Raw genomic sequence first — 21,989 nt, forward strand, 5'->3', positions numbered from 1 at the left:
GTGGCCTTGTAATGTTCCATAGTGGCATTTGGCTCTGGGACAGGTACCGAAAACTCAACGTTAGGGACAGCGTTGTGTGAAAGTGGTGGGGAGGAGAGGAAGGTAACCACGCTGCCTTGCAGTGGTAGTTCACCAGTGGCTTGATAAGAAGGGGGCGGGGGGGAAGTGTCTATATCCTCAGCACAACAAATTTTACTTTGGGTGGGAAGGAAGAAGAGGGGAGACTGTGGGACCTTGAAAGAGCTGTGCTGACTGCCTCAGCACATGGTGTTAGCTCTGCTATCATCTTTAGAAATGTTTTCCATGGAAGATATAATGAGATTCACATCACTGCTTCGCTGCTTGTGGTGTAGTAAGAAGATGGCAGTATCAGAGAGGGCTGAGACAGAACTGTGTTTTCCTAACATATTGTTGGAAAGAAGGTTGGGTATGAAGGGTGGTGGGTGGGTGGTAGAGAAATGGAAGAGAAATCTTGTAAATTCTTTCTCACAACTGTAAAAATTGTGTGTAATTTGATCCTTTCTAAAGATTTTTCTAATATCTAAAAAGGGGGATAATCTTCAGCTCAGCATAAAATGTTTGAGGGGATTAGCTATCCTTCCCAGTCAGACGGATAGCGATAATTCACACTTCACAAGTCTCCCAGTAGCTAGTCTCTAATAACTTCAGTAAGGTTAATAATTATCCTTTAAAATTACTTGGCACTTGAACTGGCAACCGGTTTTACTGCCTGGAGGTGACGGTTAAACAATCTGTGTCTATTGGCAAGCGGCACCACACATATACCCTTGCAAACCCCTTCCCCTGTGATGGGTATGTGAAATTGCATGGCACATTCACCACAGTGATTACTTATTTTTTGTATCCTGCCTGTGTTCATCACCTCAGATACCAGAGGATATATGAAGTGTGTCCTCCAAGGCAACATCCACCCCAGCTTGGCACTGTAAACAGAAATAGGTCATTGGTACCTGTGACTTTGTCAAAGGCAGATGAGGTCAAACAGTGTAAACCTGGGCTTTAAATCATAGCCATAAGGAAGATATTTATCTCTGCTGCTTGGGGCATCTCTGTGCTACGCCTTGGTTCAAAACCTGCTTTTGACATGTCCCAGCTGTGAACATATGCCGTGTGTTGTTCAATCTTTATCACTTTGCCTCAGAAGTCAATGGCAGGAGCATTTGGTGGGAATGTGCGTAGGATTTGCAAGAGGCAGATAGGATGTTATCTAGGCAATTGTTTTATTTGAGAGGTTTGAATGTATTCTGAAAGAGGCGTTAATTACTAGTGACGGTGTGACTGACACTGGATTGCTTTTATTAGCTAGGAAGACCATGATATGATTTTGAATAAATTGGCCGGTGCTGCTCAAGGAGGTGGTAAATCACTCACACCTCCAGTGGCAAGACCATGAACACAGACAGCTCACACATTCAACTTATTTTCCATAGGCTGTAATCTGAGTGTGTTGATTTCCGATTTCCATTCTGGTATGGAGATTTCTGCCCACCACAGGCTCTTTCCACATTTGGCTTCTCTCTATAAGATGAGATCTCTCAGCACCAGGGAATGCTTGGGGCTGCCCTTTGCAAAACGGGAATCAGGCTGATAAGCCATCTCAGTTTTGGTGCTAGTGGCTTCCTCGCCCCATTTGATTTCCAGATTTTAAAGTCATCATTCCAACGGACTCAACAGAACAGAAGAGAGAACAGCTCCAGTGAACCCCATCGTTTCTGAGCACCCAGTGGGAAAAATCTGCCTGCAGGGACTATTAGCTGATAGCAGTACAGACTCTTGTAGATAGTGACAAGTGGAAAGGATGAGCTAGTTCTCAGAATATTTGCTATATTTTGTCATCGCTGCACATTTATGAAGGGCCTATTTACTAATGTGGTTCTCAAACCTGCAGGCAAATATACATTGACATATGGTGATAATGTGTGGTCACGTTCCTGTGCTCGTGCAAATCCAGGACCAGGATTATAGACAAGAGATGAGCTATACCCTTTAAGATGTTGGCTGACCGATGTTAAGAGATTCCTCTGAGAAGAGTTACTTACAAACAGGACTCAAAGACATTTTATTCTGGAGCTGCATGTCAAAACCCAGTGTGTGGAGGAATTTTTAATTCAAGATTTTTATTTGGATTTAGCCCTAATTTTTAATGCCAGGCCATAAAAAGGACCTGTTTCTCTTGCCCATTGCCAGGATGAAAACAATCCGGTGCTGTTTACTTCTGAAATGTAGCTTGCAAAGGAGACTGCAAAAGGAACAGAGGCTAAATTAAACACAATTATTTGCCCCAGGTGGATTCTTTGCCTGCTGTTAGAATGCAGTGGAGCTGGGTGACACACGTCTTTGTGGCATGAATGCTTTTAGCATTCATTAGAGCTAAAATGTCAGTAGCAATTAAACAATATTAGTCTACAAAATTAGGGTAAAAGGGGTTTGAGTGCTCAAGGCTCCTAAAGTCGCACAGGTACAACTAAACGTTTATGTATTTCCCTTGTAATTCTTTACATATATGAAGACAGGCTCCTAGTACAAGGTTGGCTGAGGCTGAATCAGCAAAATATTGTATACTTGCCTCTGTGTGTAGAGACAGTCACGTTTTGAAAATTTACATCTGAAATGAGTTTCCTTGCTTTTATTCATCTAACTTAGAGATTTTTTTTTTTGTGTCAGCTGAAGATGCCTTTTAGTGCTTCTCCCGACTATGATATTCTCGGTCGAAACTTTTTTTCCTTGCACAAAAGTTGTCCTCATGCGAAGGTGCTCGAGGCAGAGTTTCAGCGGTACGTTTGCAGCGTGAATGTGTATGGATGTCAGCTGCCCGCAGGGGATCGATCTCCTCCTGTAGCCTATGGGGTGATCGTGACAGGCAGGTCGGCTGCTATTCCTAGCGTTCTAGATAGTCTGCTGTGTGATCGCAGGAAAGCCCACTTGAACTCTCTGTTCCTCCCTTTACTTATAAAAGATGAAGAAGGCCGTCTCCTTTTGTTTGAGACTGTGCAAGCACCTCGGAAATTCATGATAAGACCTCCAGCTTGGAAAGTGTCTTGGCTGGATTTTGCTTTATTGTCATCAGAAACCTCAGAACTTAACAGTTTGGAGCCCTCCAAGACCTAAATATTATTATGGCCTAACTAACTAAAGAAGTAAGGACCCTGCAACCCAAGCCCTAACTAAGAGTATTGCAATCTAGCTTTGTACCATCATGGAGTAGGTCAAGGCAGAACTCGTAAGCACTGATATTTCTTCCCGAGGGAGTGAACCAAATTGGGATTTGGCCCTGAGGCTGAAAACACACCCAGTGCATTCAGCAATCTTTAGAAAATGTATCACTTGTCGCCCCTCACTACTTAATTAAAAGGAATGTCAGGCATTTCTGAAAAGACAGTGGGTGAGTTGTCAAATGTAACAAAGAGAGAAAACAATTTTGGAAAGAAAGAAAGTCTATGTAAATTATAATACCCATCTTTTTCTACGCTAAACCACAGCTATGATCATTTTAAGTGATTTTTGTATGGCATTTTAAAATGAAATGTGATTCTCTTGTTCATTCTCTGGCAATACGCCCTGAAATATTCCATTAAGTGTTTTCAATTACATGCCAGTCCCAATAGGATCTCAGTAAGAGGTTTTAAAAAGGTATCTTATCTAGTACATTATCTAATGCAGTTTGAATGCTATCAATGTTGCAATAAATAAAGATAAATTAAGTAATATAAAAAAAGTGTTGTAGCCTTGAATCAATAGACTGCATAGCAGCTGAGGAGATGCATATACATACTCCTCTCCCTCAAGAAAGGTTTCAGAACTTGGCACCAGAACAAGATTTTTATTTAATATCTCATTTCCACTGCCTTGTATCAAAGTCTATTTCAGGAATAAAAACAAAATGAAACCTAAACTACATTATTATTTCTGAAAGCTTAGATGAGAGTATTTTTGAAACATATGGAGGTACATTATCTGTATTATGACACAAATTACTGCTCAAAGGCTGAGTGGAAGAGGCTGCTGAGAGATGCAACTAAGAGCACACGTGAGCGCTTGGCTTTGCCGTGCAGCACCGGCGTGGAAGGGGTGCGCACGTGTGCGTGCCTCGGCATGTCCGCGGGCTAACGTGATGGCCATTGGTATTGATACCAGTGGAGCTGATCATGTTGTTCATTCTAGATAATTAACTGGACAAGTGTATCCCGTTCCTTTAAACACTTGAGCATGTACATAATTTTACTGATATGAACTCTCATATTTCAGCAAAGGAAACCTTTTTATCAGTGTAAACTGCTCACAAGATCAGCGTTTTGAACCTGTTTTTATTTCTTACGCCAAACTGCTCACGATAACCATGCTGTTTAGCTTGACTACGTGTTTGGTTCTACTGATGGCTGGAACAGAGGTATGGGAGAGCTTGTGTAATACCCCATGGCACTACTTCTGTCCTCTGACTTGATGGCTTGAACATTAAACATCAGTAGGAATTCCCCTTAGAATGGTTATTTTTAAATCCCTGTAATAATCTTGCGTAGGAATGGTGGGAACAAATAAACCAACTCATTTGCAGATGGGACTTAATTGCTTGTGAATATAATTGTGTGATATGGTGGTACTAGGTATGTCGACTCTACAGTTCCTTCCTGGGCCCATGATTTATGTCTCCAACAGGGTCCTAGGATCAAGTTGCTCTCTTCTGCCTTTCTCATGGCCTGGCTGTGATCCTTCAAAGTCCACACTCACAACCCTCTGTCCTGGGAGCCCCTTAGCCTTCACAGCGACAAGTTGTGAAAAAACTTCATTGTTTTCATATTTGATGACAGGCTGGCTGTTGGAAAATGAAGGTAAAGAAAGGAGAGCTCCATCACTGTCCAATTTGCTTTGTTGGAAGCTTCTTAGCTTCGTGTCGTATTTTAACAAAGATTTATAACGTGCTGACTGGCGAAGGCCCCAGGGTTGCTAGAAGTAAAGGGTGGGGGGAGGGAACAAAAGCTGCTAATAGAAATGTAACATTACATTATGGTAATTAGCATGAAATGTGAAGATTTTTATAAATTGCTTATCTGTTTTAATTATTCTTGAGACATCTGTAATATTAATGCACGGATAAAGAACAGTTAATTGGAAAATAAATGAGAGATCTAAATGTATTTTTTCCCCTGTGTATATCAAGGAAAGCCTAGATATTAAATCTTGAACTTCCAAATTCTTGTTGTTATACTGTAGAAATGTATAAATTAATCAAACATTTTTAATACAAAGCAAGCTTTGTCAAATCCCAATTCTGATGGATTAACTAGCGAAGGAGTCCTAGTGCTGCGAAACCAGTGTAGTTTGTTTCATTTTTTTAAACAATTCCTTTGTCACCACCACCAGCAAAATCTATCTGTAAGTTTTCTGTAAATGATATTTCCCATCCTTTCCTCTACCTTTTCATGTTTCACAAATGTGAATCTCTCATACAGACAACAGTATGTTTCAAGCATGAACAAAATAACTATAGGATGACAGTAATTTTCCATTAAGTCTTCTTGGGAGCCACTACAAAGCAAAACTATACGTATGTCCCCACTGTCTGCATGTATTAATGTGTTTTGTACGTACACGCATGCTTCATCGTTGAAGAATAAATGCAAAAAACAGTTAACCGTATGGGTAGCCAGAAAGATAAAATTGAAAAGATAGGAGGAGAATAAAACCCAAGAAATGTAGCAGATATGGAGGTAAACATCTTTAAATCAAAAGTAGGACTTAGAGTTTCTGCTCTGCTGCAGTTTCATGTTTATTAAAAGGATTTATCCTGGAATCATCAAGACTGAGGCCACTAGCTGTTCAGTTCTCCTCCATTTATCTTATTGATTTCCAAGTTATGAGGATTACAAAATCCAGTCATGCAACCCCCCCCCCCCCAAAGCATTTTGCAGACTCCATGAAAAATACATTCTGCAAACAACACGGAGTTCACTCTGCCTTCTCTCCTACTTCCAACCCTCCCCTCCCCTCTAATTTTTTCTTGCGCTATAATGAGCGCACAGCTAATGCTAATCAGGCAATGTCTCTCTTTACATAAACACCATCATTCTTCCGTGAATTTCTTTTTTTTTTTTTTTTTATTGTCAGGGTGGTGAGGGTAATATAGAGAAAATCCTCAGAAAAGGAGAGAGATTAACATACAGATTAATATATATGCTAACATATGTGGAGACTATTAACTGCAGGATGCATAATTGCTAATCACTCAAGTGCAAGTCCTGCTTTCAGACTGACATATTCCTGAGCTTTGTTTTAGAAATAGTCTTCCTTTGCGGATCATTTTAAAGAAGCAGCCCAGTCACCGTGAAGCTAACTGGTCTTAAAAGAAGGGAGCACATAGCATATTTTGGACCAGCGAGGTGACACTGGTTAATGTTGAAGTGTGAGTTTCTCCTGTATTCCCCTATTTATGTCCCAGCTGTAACACGAGGCATTGCCTTCAGCGAGACTAATGTGGTTTGCCCTCCGTATGCCTCTCTGATTTGAGGCGCGATATAGCGATATAGCCGTTTCCCTGCTGACATCAGCGGAGGGCTCCGTGAGGTTACGACAGTCTCACCCCCCGCTGTAGGGACCAGTAAAAATCGGTGGACCAGTTTCAGATCTCTCTAGGAGGAGACGCATTGAGAGTACCAGCCAGGAACAGAGCGAGCTGAATGGGGTAGCGATGGGGTCCCGTCTGGTTTTTGCAGAGACGGAGGACCTTGCTTGGCCTTGTGCGGCTAAACTGGGACATGCGGAGAAGACGGAGTTTGGGAGAGACCCGCTCCTTCACTGCAAAACCAGGAGCTGATGGATGACAAACGTGCTCGCGGGTGCTTGAGCTTAGAGTTTCATGGCATTGTTGCAGCAGGTGTTTTGGATTTTCTTGGTCAAGCACCAAATTTTGGTTATTTTTAATGTTGTTTTCTCTTTTGCTTGATACGGTCACTTATGTTGTAAAGGAATACCAGGGGTGGTTTGCATAAGGGGTGCTGGCCATGCTTTTAATTTCAGAATAATGAAAGATTTATTATGGGCAATGAAGTAGAATAATAAAGCCATATTTGCAGATGTTATGTAGTGGGCATTCCTATCTCTAGCACACCTATTAAGCCCTAATGGATGTGTTTTATGTATGTTATTTGTGTAGCAACTTTTTTCCTGTAACAGATGGCAAATACCTTAAAGGGATGATTCCCCCAAACTGAAATCTGATAAAAATTGTTACTAAGCCCAGTTCCTTAACAGGACCTTCACTGACCTTCATTTTCCAGTGTTATATCAAATGGGCCACTTTACATTCCAGGTAAGAACAATAAAGCTCCACATCTCATAGAGGACTTGGACATTATATGAAGGAGTGAATGTATTTCCTTTCCGTTTGCTACTACCTGTCTGTTCAGGTACATCCTCGGGGCAAGATGCACCCTGACCGGCGCCCCACGACAGAAGTTAAGTCAGACTCATGGCAAGGGGCTATTTCGGAGACTTGGGAGGTGGGAAGCCGTTCCACAGGGACCCTGTCTGTAGGTGGAAAGACATGATATGAGACCTTCTGTTCAAACCGCTCCCCTGAGCTGGGTTTTGTGTGGGAAGAAACCAGGTCAATGAAAGAGGCCCACAAAATCCCCTGTGTGCATTGTTTTAACCCGTGGATGGAGTCAACACTCGGAGGCAATCTGGCTTCTCCCAACCCGCTTGGCACTAGGGCTTGGAAAGTGGGCAGTGACCAAGGCAGCGGGGTGGAAGGAGAACCCCTCATTCGCGGTATTTTTGCATGCCGAACGCATCCATAGGCACCATTTTTTCTGACAGAGGAGTGTGGTTTAATAGGCAGTGCAAAACAGATGCTGTATGTACAGACCTAATGCGGTAGGGGAGGCACATTTTGAATATTGTTATTAATTATATCCAAAGCATCTGAGCAAGAAAGCAAAATTAAGATTGTAATTTAATGGAATAGTGAGAGATGCATTACCTAGGTAGATATTTGAATAAAAAATGCAAATAAGTGGGAGATTTGAGCAGTGGCTTATGAAACTGTATTCTTCCTTTTTTCCATGTGGCTACTTTTGGTTTGCCTGCCAGCCTTTTTGCAGGGTTAGCCTAATTATTTTTGTTCCCATGGGTAAGATATTGTAAATGCACACAGAGGATGTAGCACAGACCATGTGTGTATGTTTGCTTGTGCATAGACATATACATGAATTCACTCATGTATACATATGTATGACCTCTTTATGTTTGTGTTTATGTGCATACCATACACATACGCTCAGTATAGCCAATATTTTAAGCCACTAGAGATTTGTTTTAAGCACACATATTTCCAGAATGATTCCTTCAGCTATCAGCCACAGTAGTAAGCCTTCCTCTCCCTGCTCTGTTCTGATAAAGCTGCCCTGCCATCACTGACCTGAAATCTCAGCAAGCTGATGGGTAGATCTTGTTTCTGATATGCATTTTGATGAGCCTTCAGTACAAATCCAATCTGGGTTGCAAGCTAGCTGATGCATGGCTGGCCTTCTGTTCCTTATTTAACACAACCATATTTTTCTCATTCCATATACCAAATTCTGTTTAAGGGTCCCTGTTCAGCCTAAATTTGAAAACAAAATATACTTCAGCTGATATGAGGAATCTGTACACAAGAGCAAATGAAAAGAAAGAGCTGCACGCATTTTCAGCCATAATTTAGTACACAGATGGTAACGATAGGAGGTGTTGGTTGCAAGAAATGAGTTGTTCAGGAAGATTTGCTCAGCTGAATTTTGATTTTGTTTCCAGCAGACCTCCTCACATGGTATTGTTTATGCAAATATACCCTCTTTTCAAAAAGCGTCTGGCTTCAGAAAACCCCTGGCAGTAGAGCACAAAAGCTAAGTTGTACAGCAGCTAGCAGACCTGAAAAGACGGGCTGAATGGAGCAATGGATGCAATATGCAGGCAGCCAGACAAACAGAAGAACCATTCTTTTCTGGGTACCAGTGGTGTGTGGAGAAGGCAGCCTACCCCAGAGGGAGGAAGAAAAGGCCCTGAGAGGGGGGTAACTGCCCTGCTCCTATAGAAAAAAATAAAAGGCTAAAGGGACCAGAGCCAAGCATTATAGATGCAACCATGGTTAAGACATAAAACTGCTTTAACCCACTTTTAGGACCTCTTGTGGTGTTGCTAACTTTTCCAAGGGAAAATTAATTGGAAAGCAAATCTAAGTCGCTGGTAGGTAGGAAAGATGAGGAAAGTAAAACAATTCTTACAGTAACTTTCTAACCTCTAGGAAAGAAGGAAGAGGCTTTCTTTTTGCTCTTAGCTTTAGCAAATAAGGACACTGGCAAATATTTCTCCAGCAGCAAACATTCAGCTGAGGTGCAGTCTCTGTACAGAAATACAATTACATGCAGTCACATATGGGCAGAGAGAGCAAGCAAGCACTAGTATAAGGATGTTAACATTGCGCAATATGCGCATAATAGGAAATACTAATGTTTTTTAATGGAATTTAATTTTTTATATATATATATATATGTACTTTTCACCCAGCAAGTGTTTTATTTCTGCTTGCAATCTAAAAGCTTGATAGAACCCAACCATTATGTAGTGAAAAACCATATATATATATATATCTATATCTATATCTATCTCACTCTTTTATAACTTCAGCATTACCGCATTATTTGACAAAACCACTGGTGTCGGTGTCCAATATCTTTGTATGTCTCCTTAAATATTTGAGATAATGCTTCACAAGTTTTTAAAGAAAAAGCTGTAAGTGTTAGTTTTCTAATAGATTCACATTTTGCATTTATTTTCCCAAGTGCTGCATATAAGTACAGCAGGTGTGTTTAGCACACAAAACACATACAACCTCAGAAACTTCCAATATCATGTTGTATGCATAACTGCAGATTCAACTGTAGATGCATTTAATCTATTTTGCTTGGTGTTTTCAACGAGTTTCATATGTTATGAAGAAACCACTAGCTCTGTTAAGTGAAATTTTTGTCAGGTCATTCCTATGTTGAATATATGAATAATGTATTTTTAATTTAGTATTTCTGGATGCTCATCTTTTAAATGAAAGAACAAGTCTAGAATGGCTGTTTTAAAGGGCAGTCAGAGACAGCATGAGCAGCACACAGAAAGCATCCTGAATTGCAGTTGTGCAAAATCTGGTCATTAATTCAACCTTATATCTTATTCCTTTTATGCCAGAAAATCTGAAAACTGAGTACCAGAGAGGATGGCATCATCTGCATTTCAGTGGTCTGCCTTCAGTATAAAAGCTATCTTCTTATCTCTCTTTTTTGTCCTCCTACAAGAACAGTAGCAGAGACAAGGCTTTTTTTGGAGGGTTTGGTGTTAGTGTGAGGGGTTATTTGCCATCTGCCATCAGCTTGTAGTTTGCATATCAATAAAAAAAATAATAAACTAATTTCAGGCATATATGATACAGTTAATGTAGAAGGCCCATTGTTAGGGGAGAAATAGTATATTCTTATCAGTGGCTTTAAACAGCTATTCATCATTTCTAAAGGGCAATTATTTGGAATCTATTAAACTAGACTTCATAATACCCCTGCATACTGAATTTTAAATAGAAATCTGTATTTAGATGAAGGAATACATTAGTATAAGTCATTAGAGCTCTGAAAAACCATGACTTGTTCATTTTTCACTCACTCTTTTTTTGCAGAGAATATGAAGTACTGAGGATCTGAGCATTTAAAGAAAACTTCCCAAAGTCTGCCCTTTTTGGGGAGTGTTTGGCTAACAGCATATTCAACCCTTTATTCACTTCATTTCAGATGTTGCAAATTTCTGCTGAGAATATAAACTGTCCAGGAAAAATGTTTCAGTAAACAAACAGAAGATACACAGGTAGGTAGATAGACAGACAGACAGATGGGTGCTTCTGTATCTAGCTGTTGGGCAGTCTTGAGATAAAGGACTTGATTCCAAGATGTTTGCTTAGGACAGTAAGAAAACCGATCAAAGGACAGGGGACAGATATTTCGTGTCAAATGTTTTCTAATGGCTGATTCATTTTAATGCGCTGGTTATTCAAAGTTGTTTTTACAAGGCTCGATATCAATGAATAAAAAGAATTGATTCAAAAAAATGTAATAGAAAATGATAACAGGACCGGAGAATAGAAACTGTTTATCAACTCAGTAAATGCTAATGAATCTTCTACCAGGAGGCTCACAAACGAGTAAATCAAGGAAAAAAATCCAAGACCCAGTAGAGATAAATAGATAAGCTAAAAATCACAATCACATACTGCACATATTTTCACAGTAAATTTGGTTTAAGAGTTAAAAAAGCACAGCATATGGGTATCTTGCACCTGCTTTGGAACTGCGTGAACACCATTTACTCCAGCAAACACACTGTTAAAACACCGTTTCTCGCACGGAGCTGTTCAACACCCACGAGCACATGCATATGTCTGTGCACACGCATACATGTGTGTGCATGCACACGCACATCCCTTTGTACCAAGAAATTTCCCAGCCAGAGACTTAGTCGACTGAATTTGAGATGTAGTAAGCAATTAACCAATAACATGAGAATATGAGCTCCATATCTGCTGCTCTTTAGGATCCTGCTACTCATATAGCCACAATAAAATGACCGTATGAAGTAAAGGTCATGCTTCAGCCTGATGCTTTCTTATCTTCGCAAGGATGATGTTGTCATTCTGTTTCTGTAGAAACCGAAAGAAATTACACGCAAGCAGGGAGGTATTAAATAAGCTTTCTGGGCTCCTCGTTGCTGCACTGTGGATGGGTGGAGAGGAGGGAGGTTGCATATTTCATGCCATGGGTGGGCACCATCCTCACCAGACCTCCCCCAGGGAGAGCAGGACTCACCCCCAGGACCCAGAGCCTGCCAGCCCCTGGGAGTGTTTTAGTGTAGAGGGTGGAATGGGCTGAAACTGAGGAAAAATTTTGATGCCCCCCTGAGAAATCCAAGCAGTTAATTTATGACAAGTTTTTTATTGCTTTGTTAATGTAGCTCTTCATTATGGCTTTAGAGAGGGAGACTTGTTTGTCACTCTGCCTCTGTGGTTTCGGGTTGGGCAGAGGATGCTAGACGCTCTCAAGCAAGAATACATTTTTATCGCAAAGAACTTTCCTGAACTGATTCTCCACACTCTGGTCTACGTTCCTCCTCGCTGTAGGAAGCAGAAGGCCACCAACTTATTTCTAGGTACAGAACTGTGTTAGCGGTCTTGCAGGAGCATTCACAAACTAGACTTCAGCTAAACTAGATTTCACTAGGTCAGGCTCCCTACAGCTGGGCTTGTGCTATGTTTGGCCACCTGTTCCCCTCTTCGTGATGCTATTCCTGATGCAGGATACATGATTACAGGATGCATTAATCTAAGCTGGGACTTGCATGCACAAGAAACTTGCCTGGTCTTGGCATAAATGGGTCTCAGAAGTATTTTATGAGCTGCGTGATCCGGCAGCTACGGTTTGACAACGTTTGAGCTTTTTCGGTTTGATCGTGATAATGGGCACATGTACATTAATAGTCATGGCAAACTCAAAATAATCTGACTACGCTTAAATTGCAGTGAAATAAATTCAGGTTTAAATTTATTATATAACATATGCCCCATACTTAAGAGAAAACACACAGACACAGTGGGCCTGTGATTCCTTTCTCCTTGTACCATCCCACATCAGGACAGACACATTTCAAGTGATGTGCGATAATTGGGAAAGTCAAGAAGATTGTTTGGATATATGCGCCTAACTTAAACCTGATGCAAAATCCCTACTTAGCGTTCAGCATGGCTTCTTTAGATTTCTCCTAACTTGCTGAAAAGAAGTAAATTTTAAATAATGTCAAGCTAATCCAAAACACATTGCTTGGCATAGCAGCAGTTTAAAAAAGGGAGCTTTAGTTAAACAGACAGAAAGGGAAGGAAGATTTAGAGGGGAGTCTTTGGTCTAAATGACTTACCTGGAAGCGAAGCAACAAGATGTTGGATAAGATAATTAAATAGTTGTGGGTGAAAAACTACTGAAAAGGGTGCATGCTCCTGCCCTGCTCCAGCAAAGCAGCTGAGTACGTTCAACCTGAGAGCACAAGAAGAATCTTTGTGATAAATAGAACTCTTCATGTGGCTTAAAGTTAGCCATACGCATAAGAAGCACTTGCAGAATTGGGTCCAGAGCGCTCACCCCTTTACAAAATCCATCCTGGCACAACCTGAGATCAGGTCAGTATCATTAGTAGCTCTCAATCCCAATTAGGAAACTTAAATAGAGAACAGTTCAGATTGCAAAAGAATTTACGTTCATATTTAAATGTACACTTGAAACAAATCCAGAGAGCCATGTTCTCCATTAATTGCCATCTTGTTAAGTTTAATACATTAATGACTTCTTCTCTGTCTTGTGCAGTGTTCAGCACATCAGAGAGAATATCACCGCAGAACTGCCTACCCTGTCAGCAGTACAAGTTGCAGAATGAATTGCTACTGAATCTAAATTTAGGTATCAGGAGAGGATACGCTGAGCAAGTGAAAACGCAGAAGCAAAGCGACATGCCATGGCTTTGTGGATCCGCGGATACAAGCAATCACAACTTAACAGACACAGGTAAGCTGGTGAATAGACAGAGGTCCTGCACTTGGTCACGATTTGCCCAGAGATCAAGGATCTAAATATACCTGATCTAACACAATGAATAATGAAATTGTCAAGTGAACTTGAACACCAGAACAAATTCAAGAAATCTCTCTGTAGCAAAAAGAGGCTTCAGAAGATAAATGGCATGTCCACTTGTACTTAAGTGCTAAAGAGTGAAAGGAATGGCTTTCCAGTAGGGGAAGATAATAAAAAAGGAATATGCCTTCTCCCTCCCCATGCATTTTTATTCCAGCGCCAGCTAAATTTATGTATGTATATATGCATTTTCTTCCCCAGAGAAATAAGACATCCTAGTTATGGCATAGTTGAGAGGTGTTGGCTTCCTCTGCACTTCTCCCAGCTTCATACAGGAATCCCTGCCTGCGGATCACCCAGCAGAGAGGACTGTGAGTGACAGAGCCCATTCTCCACCAACAGCAGCACCAGGGGTGGCTGCACTGTGCGGAAAAGGTACTCCCTCCCCCCCTCCCTGATTTTGGGGCCTTATTTCTAGAGGGTCCATCGAAAGGATTGTCATGAGTGGCAGAGATGTAAAACTCCACTTAAATACAAGAAGATGGTGTGTTTTACTAAGCAACTCCCCCCCCCCCCGCTTCCCTCCTCCTCCAAACCCAAGCAGTGAGGATAAAACAGCCTGACAGGCTGCATTCCGACTGTGCCATCTCTCAAACCCTTAGAAGGAGACGAAGCTGCGGCATAATTAATACATGGGATAGTTGAAGATATTCCTGATTTGTTAAATTGGAATATAAACTGCAGTTAAAATATTTTTAGTGCCTGGCTGTTTGTATAGTCATGATCAGCTGTTTTGGATAAACTATAGAAAAAGGACTATAAATCTTCCTGAAATTTACAGTGAAGAGTATAATTCAGCATAGAGTTTCCCCCTGCTCATAGAATTGTAATAATCAATACTGTATTATGCTATTGCTGGAGTGCATTGTGGCATTTATTGTTCACCCCAGTAAAGACATTTGGCAGAATAGTGAAGGTTAACAAAGTAATTATCTTCTAAACTTTTGGGTTCCCTATGGAAGTCCTTTGGGGTGATTGTAGGAAACATTGCTCTGTACATTTTTTTGTTGTTGTTGAAAATTGTAATATGTTGATCAGGGAAAGAAAAAAAAAAAAAACACAACAGAAAGAATAACGAACTTTTTCTAACAAGAATGACTCCTATAACCAGACAGATGTGTTAGCCTGTGGATATTGGCTATTGGTATCCTCCTACTGGAAGGAACATACATATCATCTTTTAGTTACCACCGCTGGCTTAGGTAGTGAAAATATGCTCATGCTCCTTTTGTGAAAGGCAATGCATGGTTAGTCATCCATAATTGAAACCAGTGGGAATCTTTGCGAGTGTCTTCACAAAGAGATGGATCAGGCTGATAATGTGTGGTACAAAGCACCTTCTTCCCTTGCTGACTTTGGAGACTTCATTTTAGATCCTTTAAGTGAAAGTGGATGACTCTGCTGCATTTTTCAGGTGACAAATGTTTTCATCTTTGCATTATGCTAAACCTTGTGTAGAAATCATCTTACTAAATTGATCATCTGCACAGTAGGTCTGATGTGTTTGACATGCACTGCACTTAATGAGGATGAACATATTGTTTCCATAGCACAAGCCTTGGTAGTTCGCATGTGTTGTAGGTAAGCCAGAAAAATGTAGAGCTCTTGGGAGCTATTTTTTGTGCAGGGAATCACAGATGGAAATCTGGGAGCCCTATCTGAAATTAATGGTGAGCAATTCAGAGCAATTGTGAGGCTATTTCTTTCAAATGCAGATTTGTAGCATCACTACGAAGAAAATTCTTTCCTTGACACAGGCCAGGTTGGCTAGTTTGTGTAGTCACTGAAGTGAGAGTAAAGCAAAGCTATCCTTCAAGAAACTGAAGCAAAGGCTGTGGTTGGGTCAATGTTTTTCTAAATACAGGCAGAAAGATACGTAACCCATATGTCTGTTTAGCAGAATGGATCATGCCAGTGTCAATAGCTAAACACCATCTTGGTCTGTTTCATTAATATGCACAGTGCTTAATTTTTAAGAGATTTTGTAGTTTTCTGTGCTTTATCAAAAGAAGGTGAATAGAGGTTTCAAGTAGTAATTGCAGTCATTATAATAAAAGGAGAGGGAGAAAGGGCAGACCATTCTTTACACCATGTATGATAAGAAAACAGAGCCATCTACGTGGAGTTATGACTTGCTACTGAGTAGGAGACACCTGAAATTTTCATGAAGAGCTGTTTGAAAAAACAACAAAGAAAGGCAGATAAAATCCCCCATTATTAACTAATGTAATCATATGCATTTCAGCATGCAGCATGTGCGCTACAGATAGTCACGGTTTATTGTTACAGTGAATTAATAACATTGTCACAATGGATAACATCACATATTCTGGCTATCCGAGTGATAGGAAGACCATTAGGGTTTCACAATAACAAAGTCGGTTTAAAATAAAAAAAAAAAACAAAAAAACAAACAACAAAAAAACCAAACTAAAACCAGAAAAACCAAACCCACCACCATCAAGTTAAATTCTTTCTTGAATGTTGAGCAGTGTAACTTTGCTCTACTGCAGCAGATGAAAGAGCACTCAGAGCGCATTGCCTGTTTGTAGCAGATAAATGCTTTGCATGCACATCGTAGTCGATTTTAATCTTGCTGATTGAATTTAGGGTAGATACTAAAAAGCAAACTCATCACCTTCTATGTACTTGATATTTTCAGCAGAAGGATCACTAGCTAGTGCAATATCTCCTGCTCCTCCAATAAAATAAAAATTCACAGTGCCACTACATAGGCTTTAGCTCCTCATCAGTGCCTACAAAACTTATCACTGTTTGTTTTGTCTTTCCTCGTCACCTCCTAAATAGATCTTCCAAATCTGTGTCTACAATAATGCATATCACCTTTCAAAGGTACAGATATTCTTTCAAATATCACAACTATTGTTTCTCAAAGAATAGCTTAGATTCCGCTCCACCATTTACTTACAAATTAGTGAGACAAAGTTAGTTAATTTAAATGAGTTTAAGGAATGTTTAGTCAACTGAGGGACTTGGAATCCAAACCAGACATGTAGCGTTTATGGATTCTTTACATATCTGGGAGAAAAGTAGGATTTTTCACTTTTTTTAGGGAAAAAAAAAAAAAAGGAATGAAAATGAGCATTTTCTGGTAAATTGTTTATTGAAATTAAACTTTAATTGCTACTTCCAGAAGAGAGAAAGTACTTAAAATAACATAGTCCATATGAGGTACTACTTGGTATAGTTGTTATATTAATAATTATAAACACTTTCAATCAATAATAAACATACTCAGCATTACAGAAATTAATTCAGCATTACATTGCTGTACACACCGAATGCATCCTAAGGGTATTATATTCTTTGTTTGTTGATGTGTCTTTCACATACACGTCATTAAAATGCTGAAAATACCTGAAATACAGTCAACATACTGCCATGGGAGCCAGAAATTCAGGAGTTGTACAGCTCTAGGTGGCAGGTAAGCAGGATTTAAAGTTGGAATTCAGACACAAAAATTTCTAAAAAAAGACATGTCTTGGAATACTACTATGACGCCATCATGGGTTTGCCATAGAGGCTGTGGAGTCTCCATCCTTGGAGAATTTCAAAGCTCAGCTGGGCAAAGCCCTGAGCAATCTGCTCTAACTGTGAAGAGAGCCCTGCTTGGACTAGATGATTTCCAGAGTTTGCTTGCAGCTTCATGTATTTTATTATTCACTGAGCAGTTAACCCAATACAATATTAGGAAACAATCATAAATTCAATAAATTCAGCATATAAACCTACATATATAAAAGAATCAAAATATTCAAATTCTGTAGGTTTTGAAATACAATGGCCCCCTTCAAAATATTTTGTAATTATAGAACTAATTTGATGGATTGAAGTGGATAAGCAGTAATATCACTTTACACATTTCTAAAAATGAACTCACTGTTCTCATGGACAGAAAATACTGCATATAAATCCTTCTAAACCACATCCTCCAGTCTTCTGCTTGTTCTATAGCAGACCTCAAAAGGGGTTTTTTTCTGTACAGTTTCAGTGGTTTTCTTTCCTGTACCTTATGTCTCTAATTCACACCATCTTTTAATAACACTGAATTTATTCCAATATTATACAGGCTACTTTACAACATACATTCTTTTTTACTTTTACAAGTAAATAAAAAGTGTCCCTTTCCCTGTGAAGCACATGAATTATGCATTTCCCATTGTTTTGTTGCTTTCTGGAAAACTTTATGAAAAAAAATTAATTCCCATGAATATCTTGACTGCATTAAAAAACACTATTGGTTTAGGTAATAGAATCTGCTGAACTGAATTAAGAATATTCCCCATAGAAATCATTTGCTTTCATTGCACTGAAGAAAAAACAAAATCATCAAGCCCCTTTACTGCCAAGGGTGCTTGCAATCTCCAAAGACACTTTTTTATTAATAATTTTCAAACTCTGACAAAGATTGCAGCTTTCCTTTGGTGTTGTTTAGTAAATTATACATTTTTTTTTTCAGAAGATTCATAATATTTTCATAGATGTTTAAAGTATATTATAACCATATGAAATTATATGGCCATTAAAGATGGTCAAAGAATGTGAAAACTTTGAGTAAACAAATCCCATGTAATCCCTATTGATGGGGGAATGTACAGTGGATTTTTGAATCTGAATTTGCCTTTTGTGCCCTGTGCACAGCATGTGAGAACCCATGGATACAGCCACAAATGAAATATTTCTATTATAGCTGACTTCTTATGCAAAATTGACAAAACCAACAAGCTGTATATCCCTTTCCATTGATTTACTTGTTTATGTATTGTAAGATTTTTTAACTGAAGGCTTATCAGTCTGTCCATAAGCCCTGCTGGATACTGAGCAACACTCAAGTGTACTTTTCCAAGATGTGGAATATTATTATTATTATTATTATTATTATTATTATTATTATTAATGTTCAGAAAAGCCAGTATTGTATTTTGGTAGCAAACAATTTTTTCTTCAGTCTGCCTTTTAACTGAAATATTCACAAAGAACAAATAATAACCATCCCAATGAGGCTAAGTAAACCTAACACAAATGAAAGGCTGTAAACAGGTGCTGTCTTTCTTTTTGCCTTTCAGCTAGTCTGTAACTGCCATCAGGCATTTAGTGCTTCTGTTTAACTGTTGGCTGAGAACGCAACTGAATATCTACATGGTCTTTAAGGTATGATGGTGTCTAATGTGAAGGCAAGGCCATACCAAAAAGAAATCTCCCTTTGTGTGGGGAATTTGAAAGCAACAGATGCTGTTGCACGATACTCATACTACTTACCGTGAAAACAATTAATGTTCAGTTAATTATTTCACCTTGTGGTGTGCCTGTAAATATTTTAGTAACCACCTGTGTGAAGTGTCCAATTTAGGCAATATTTCCATTAGTTCCTGTCCATGAAAATCCATGCACAGCTATTACAATAGCTGATCCTCAACATACTTAAAAAACGTGTGTCTATACTTAGGGAGTGGAGGTGTAATGGCTAGCAGCTGTGCTCAGCTCTGCCTGTTACACTTCTGAGGCCCACGCTTCTCCTGATCCTTAGGGCCTTCCCAGTCGTAGAGTCCCAAGCTTGGATTGATTCCTCTGTGTCGATGCTTCAGATCCCTGGGGCATCTCTAGGACATCTGGGTGCATCTACATGGCAGGCAAGACTGGCTGGCTTTGGAATGTCACCTACCCTTTAAACATTTGGTGACCATCCTAATGAGGGCCATCTAGCAGTCATGGTATTCCTTCAATGTCTGCAATGCACTGACATCAAGAGCCACCATATAACAAAATATTGAACTAATATTGCTCATGCTTCTCTAAACCAAGATGCTACCAGCGAGGTCGAGAAAGAAAGTTAAAAGAACGGGAGGAATCTCGATGGGCAAGGAGGACCAAGTCATCTTCCAGACCATGCCACCTTGACTGATACCAGAAAGTGGGCCAGAAATCTTCTGAAAAATTGCTGCCAAGCTCAGTTTCACTGTGTCATGGTAGTCATGACTTTGCCTAATTAGCAAGCAGCCAAAGCATGGCTACTAGAGAACTGCTAATTTACAGGTTTGGCTTCATGGCATTTCATAAGAAGCAAGTACCACCTCAAAGAGAGACAACACATATGTTGGGTTGTACAGCTCCTGGGCATAACAATTTCTGCACTGGAAAGTTCATTGCTGTGGGGGCTGTGACACAGGCCATTAGCTGCTTTGTCGTGGCTGATGCTGCTTGCCGTGATGGTCCCGTGCCCATCGTGGCAGCCCAGAGGAACAGAATGCCCGACTGCGTTGGGTCTATCCTTGAGACAAATACACCCAGGGTCCACTCAGGGGAACCCCACCCTTAGTGCAGTCATGGTGGATATCATTCAATTTTTGCTTCTGACTAAAGGTCATGGGCTCCTGATACTTGCTGCATATCTGTCCCACAAACTGAACATCAGTAGCCTGAGAAAAACCATCATCTCCCCCACTGTCAGTATGGCCTGACAAGCATGAATCCAAGATGTTCTTCAAATTTATGGTCAACTCCTGGTAAGTTTAGGCAGCTCAGGATTTGTTCATGCTGCCTTCAAGATTGCTTTTACAAGAGATAATGTCCACAGGCAACTGGTTACCCAGCACACAACAAGCAGAGCCTGTGAGGACAATGGTAAAACATCCATTACGAATACATCTAGGAAAGCAGTCACTCTGGAAGCCTGGCCTGCAGATCAGCTCTGAAATCGTGTGTGCTGTCAGCTAGCATGTTTCCATGTGCGTATGCATTTGTAAATTCAGCTTCCTCTATTCGTACACAATGGCTGTGATTCCGTTTGCCTTTGCCCTGCCTTAAAAAAAAAAAATAAATCATTGGTTCCCCAAGACTTGTTAGAGTCTGGCTGTCAGATTCACCTGCACAAAACACTAAGTATCTTGCATTCTCTGAAAATTCCTAACTGATGGCTGGATTTTTTTTTTAATTTATTTTTTTTAATAGCAACAAAGTGACTGAGTACATAGGAGAGAGGGAGGCAGAAGGTAATGTGGATCTGGTTGGCTGTCATAGTGCCTAGACATGAGAACTGAGACCCTGGAGACGCCTCGTGTCTGCTACAGTGAACACTAAAGGATGAAGAAGAAAGAAAGGAAGCAAAGATGGAATGATAAATTACACTAGGGGAACAAACAAAAGGCAAGACAGGTAAGAGAGGGAAAGGAATGGAGATGGCAAATGACAATGTGAGGTCAAGTTGTTATAATACAAACCAAACCAAAACACACAGTTGTGGTGTAAAGCATACGCATAAAGGGTCTGAATTAAGTTTTCCAGACCTATTTAATTTTTTATTGTTTTAGATGTTGGAACTTTGAAACCCCAGTGCTTGGTGTTTAACCTAACTTTTCCTTTAATGCAATCTTTGTAGCAAGTATACCATATAAAGTCAGTGTTAGCCAGCAAAAGTGTTGGCCAGATCCTGAACTGAACATTTTTGCAGTTCTGAATGATCCCCTGGTTCAGATAGTTCAAGATGTTGATCTATATGACTGATGTTTAGGTAATTATAAAAGGTGATGGAACAGGTTATTTATAGAAATATCTGGGGAGCTGCAATACAGACTAAAAGTCCTCACTGACTTGCTCCATCTTTTGGCTAACAAGAAGGTAGGTTTTCAGTCAAATACAGTGAAGTATAAAAGCAAATATCTTTTTTTGCTTGTCATGGAGAGAAGAAAATCATTTATCGCATTGCACAAATAATAGCATCTCGGTATAATAGTAATACCTGTAATGGATCCAAACTTTCATCATTAAAAAAATAGGTTTTTTCTCTGAAAATAAATCGCTTCTCTTCAGCATTTATCTTTCAGCAGCTGTCTATTATCCAGTCACAACGTTCAATTTCATTGACATTATCTCCTAAATTGAATCATAAATGTGGGAGAGATCTGTAGCATAATAGGCGAATTTGGTGTTACTCTGAATGAAGTGGAATTTCAGTTCCTGTCTTTGCTGACCGTTTTGTTCGTTAAAAAGGAAAGGCAGCTCATGTATAAATGCACTTTTCTTAAGAAAGGTTGTGAGCACCAGGTTCTCCCATGGCCACCTAAATTCTTCCTGTTCAGGACAAGTCAGACCCATATCACAGTACCCTGGGGAGTTTATCCTTGATTCAGTACTTTGGCAGAAGAGCACTCTGGAAGTTTAAGCTATCTTTTGTAACTCCAACATCATCAGGAAAGATGATAATTGTCTCTC

General features: G+C 39.9%; 1 long non-coding RNA gene across 2 annotated transcripts in view; it reads left to right on the forward strand.

The window, feature by feature from the left end:
* The window catches only part of LOC138690272 (uncharacterized), a 43,009-nt gene extending 21,299 nt beyond the window's left edge, over nucleotides 1-21,710 (forward strand). The window contains exons 1-4 of one of the 2 annotated variants that reach the window (XR_011329073.1): nucleotides 10,796-10,896; nucleotides 13,437-13,634; nucleotides 13,962-14,135; nucleotides 20,730-21,710. This is a non-coding gene — a long non-coding RNA (uncharacterized lncRNA). Of the gene's footprint in view, nucleotides 1-10,795; nucleotides 10,897-13,436; nucleotides 13,635-13,961; nucleotides 14,136-20,729 lie in introns of those variants that run through there. The other variant, XR_011329072.1, reaches the window with a different exon arrangement.
* Nucleotides 21,711-21,989: the final 279 nt, after the last annotated feature.

This window comes from Haliaeetus albicilla, chromosome 21, assembly GCF_947461875.1.
Source record: "Haliaeetus albicilla chromosome 21, bHalAlb1.1, whole genome shotgun sequence".
Lineage (NCBI taxonomy): Eukaryota > Metazoa > Chordata > Aves > Accipitriformes > Accipitridae > Haliaeetus > Haliaeetus albicilla.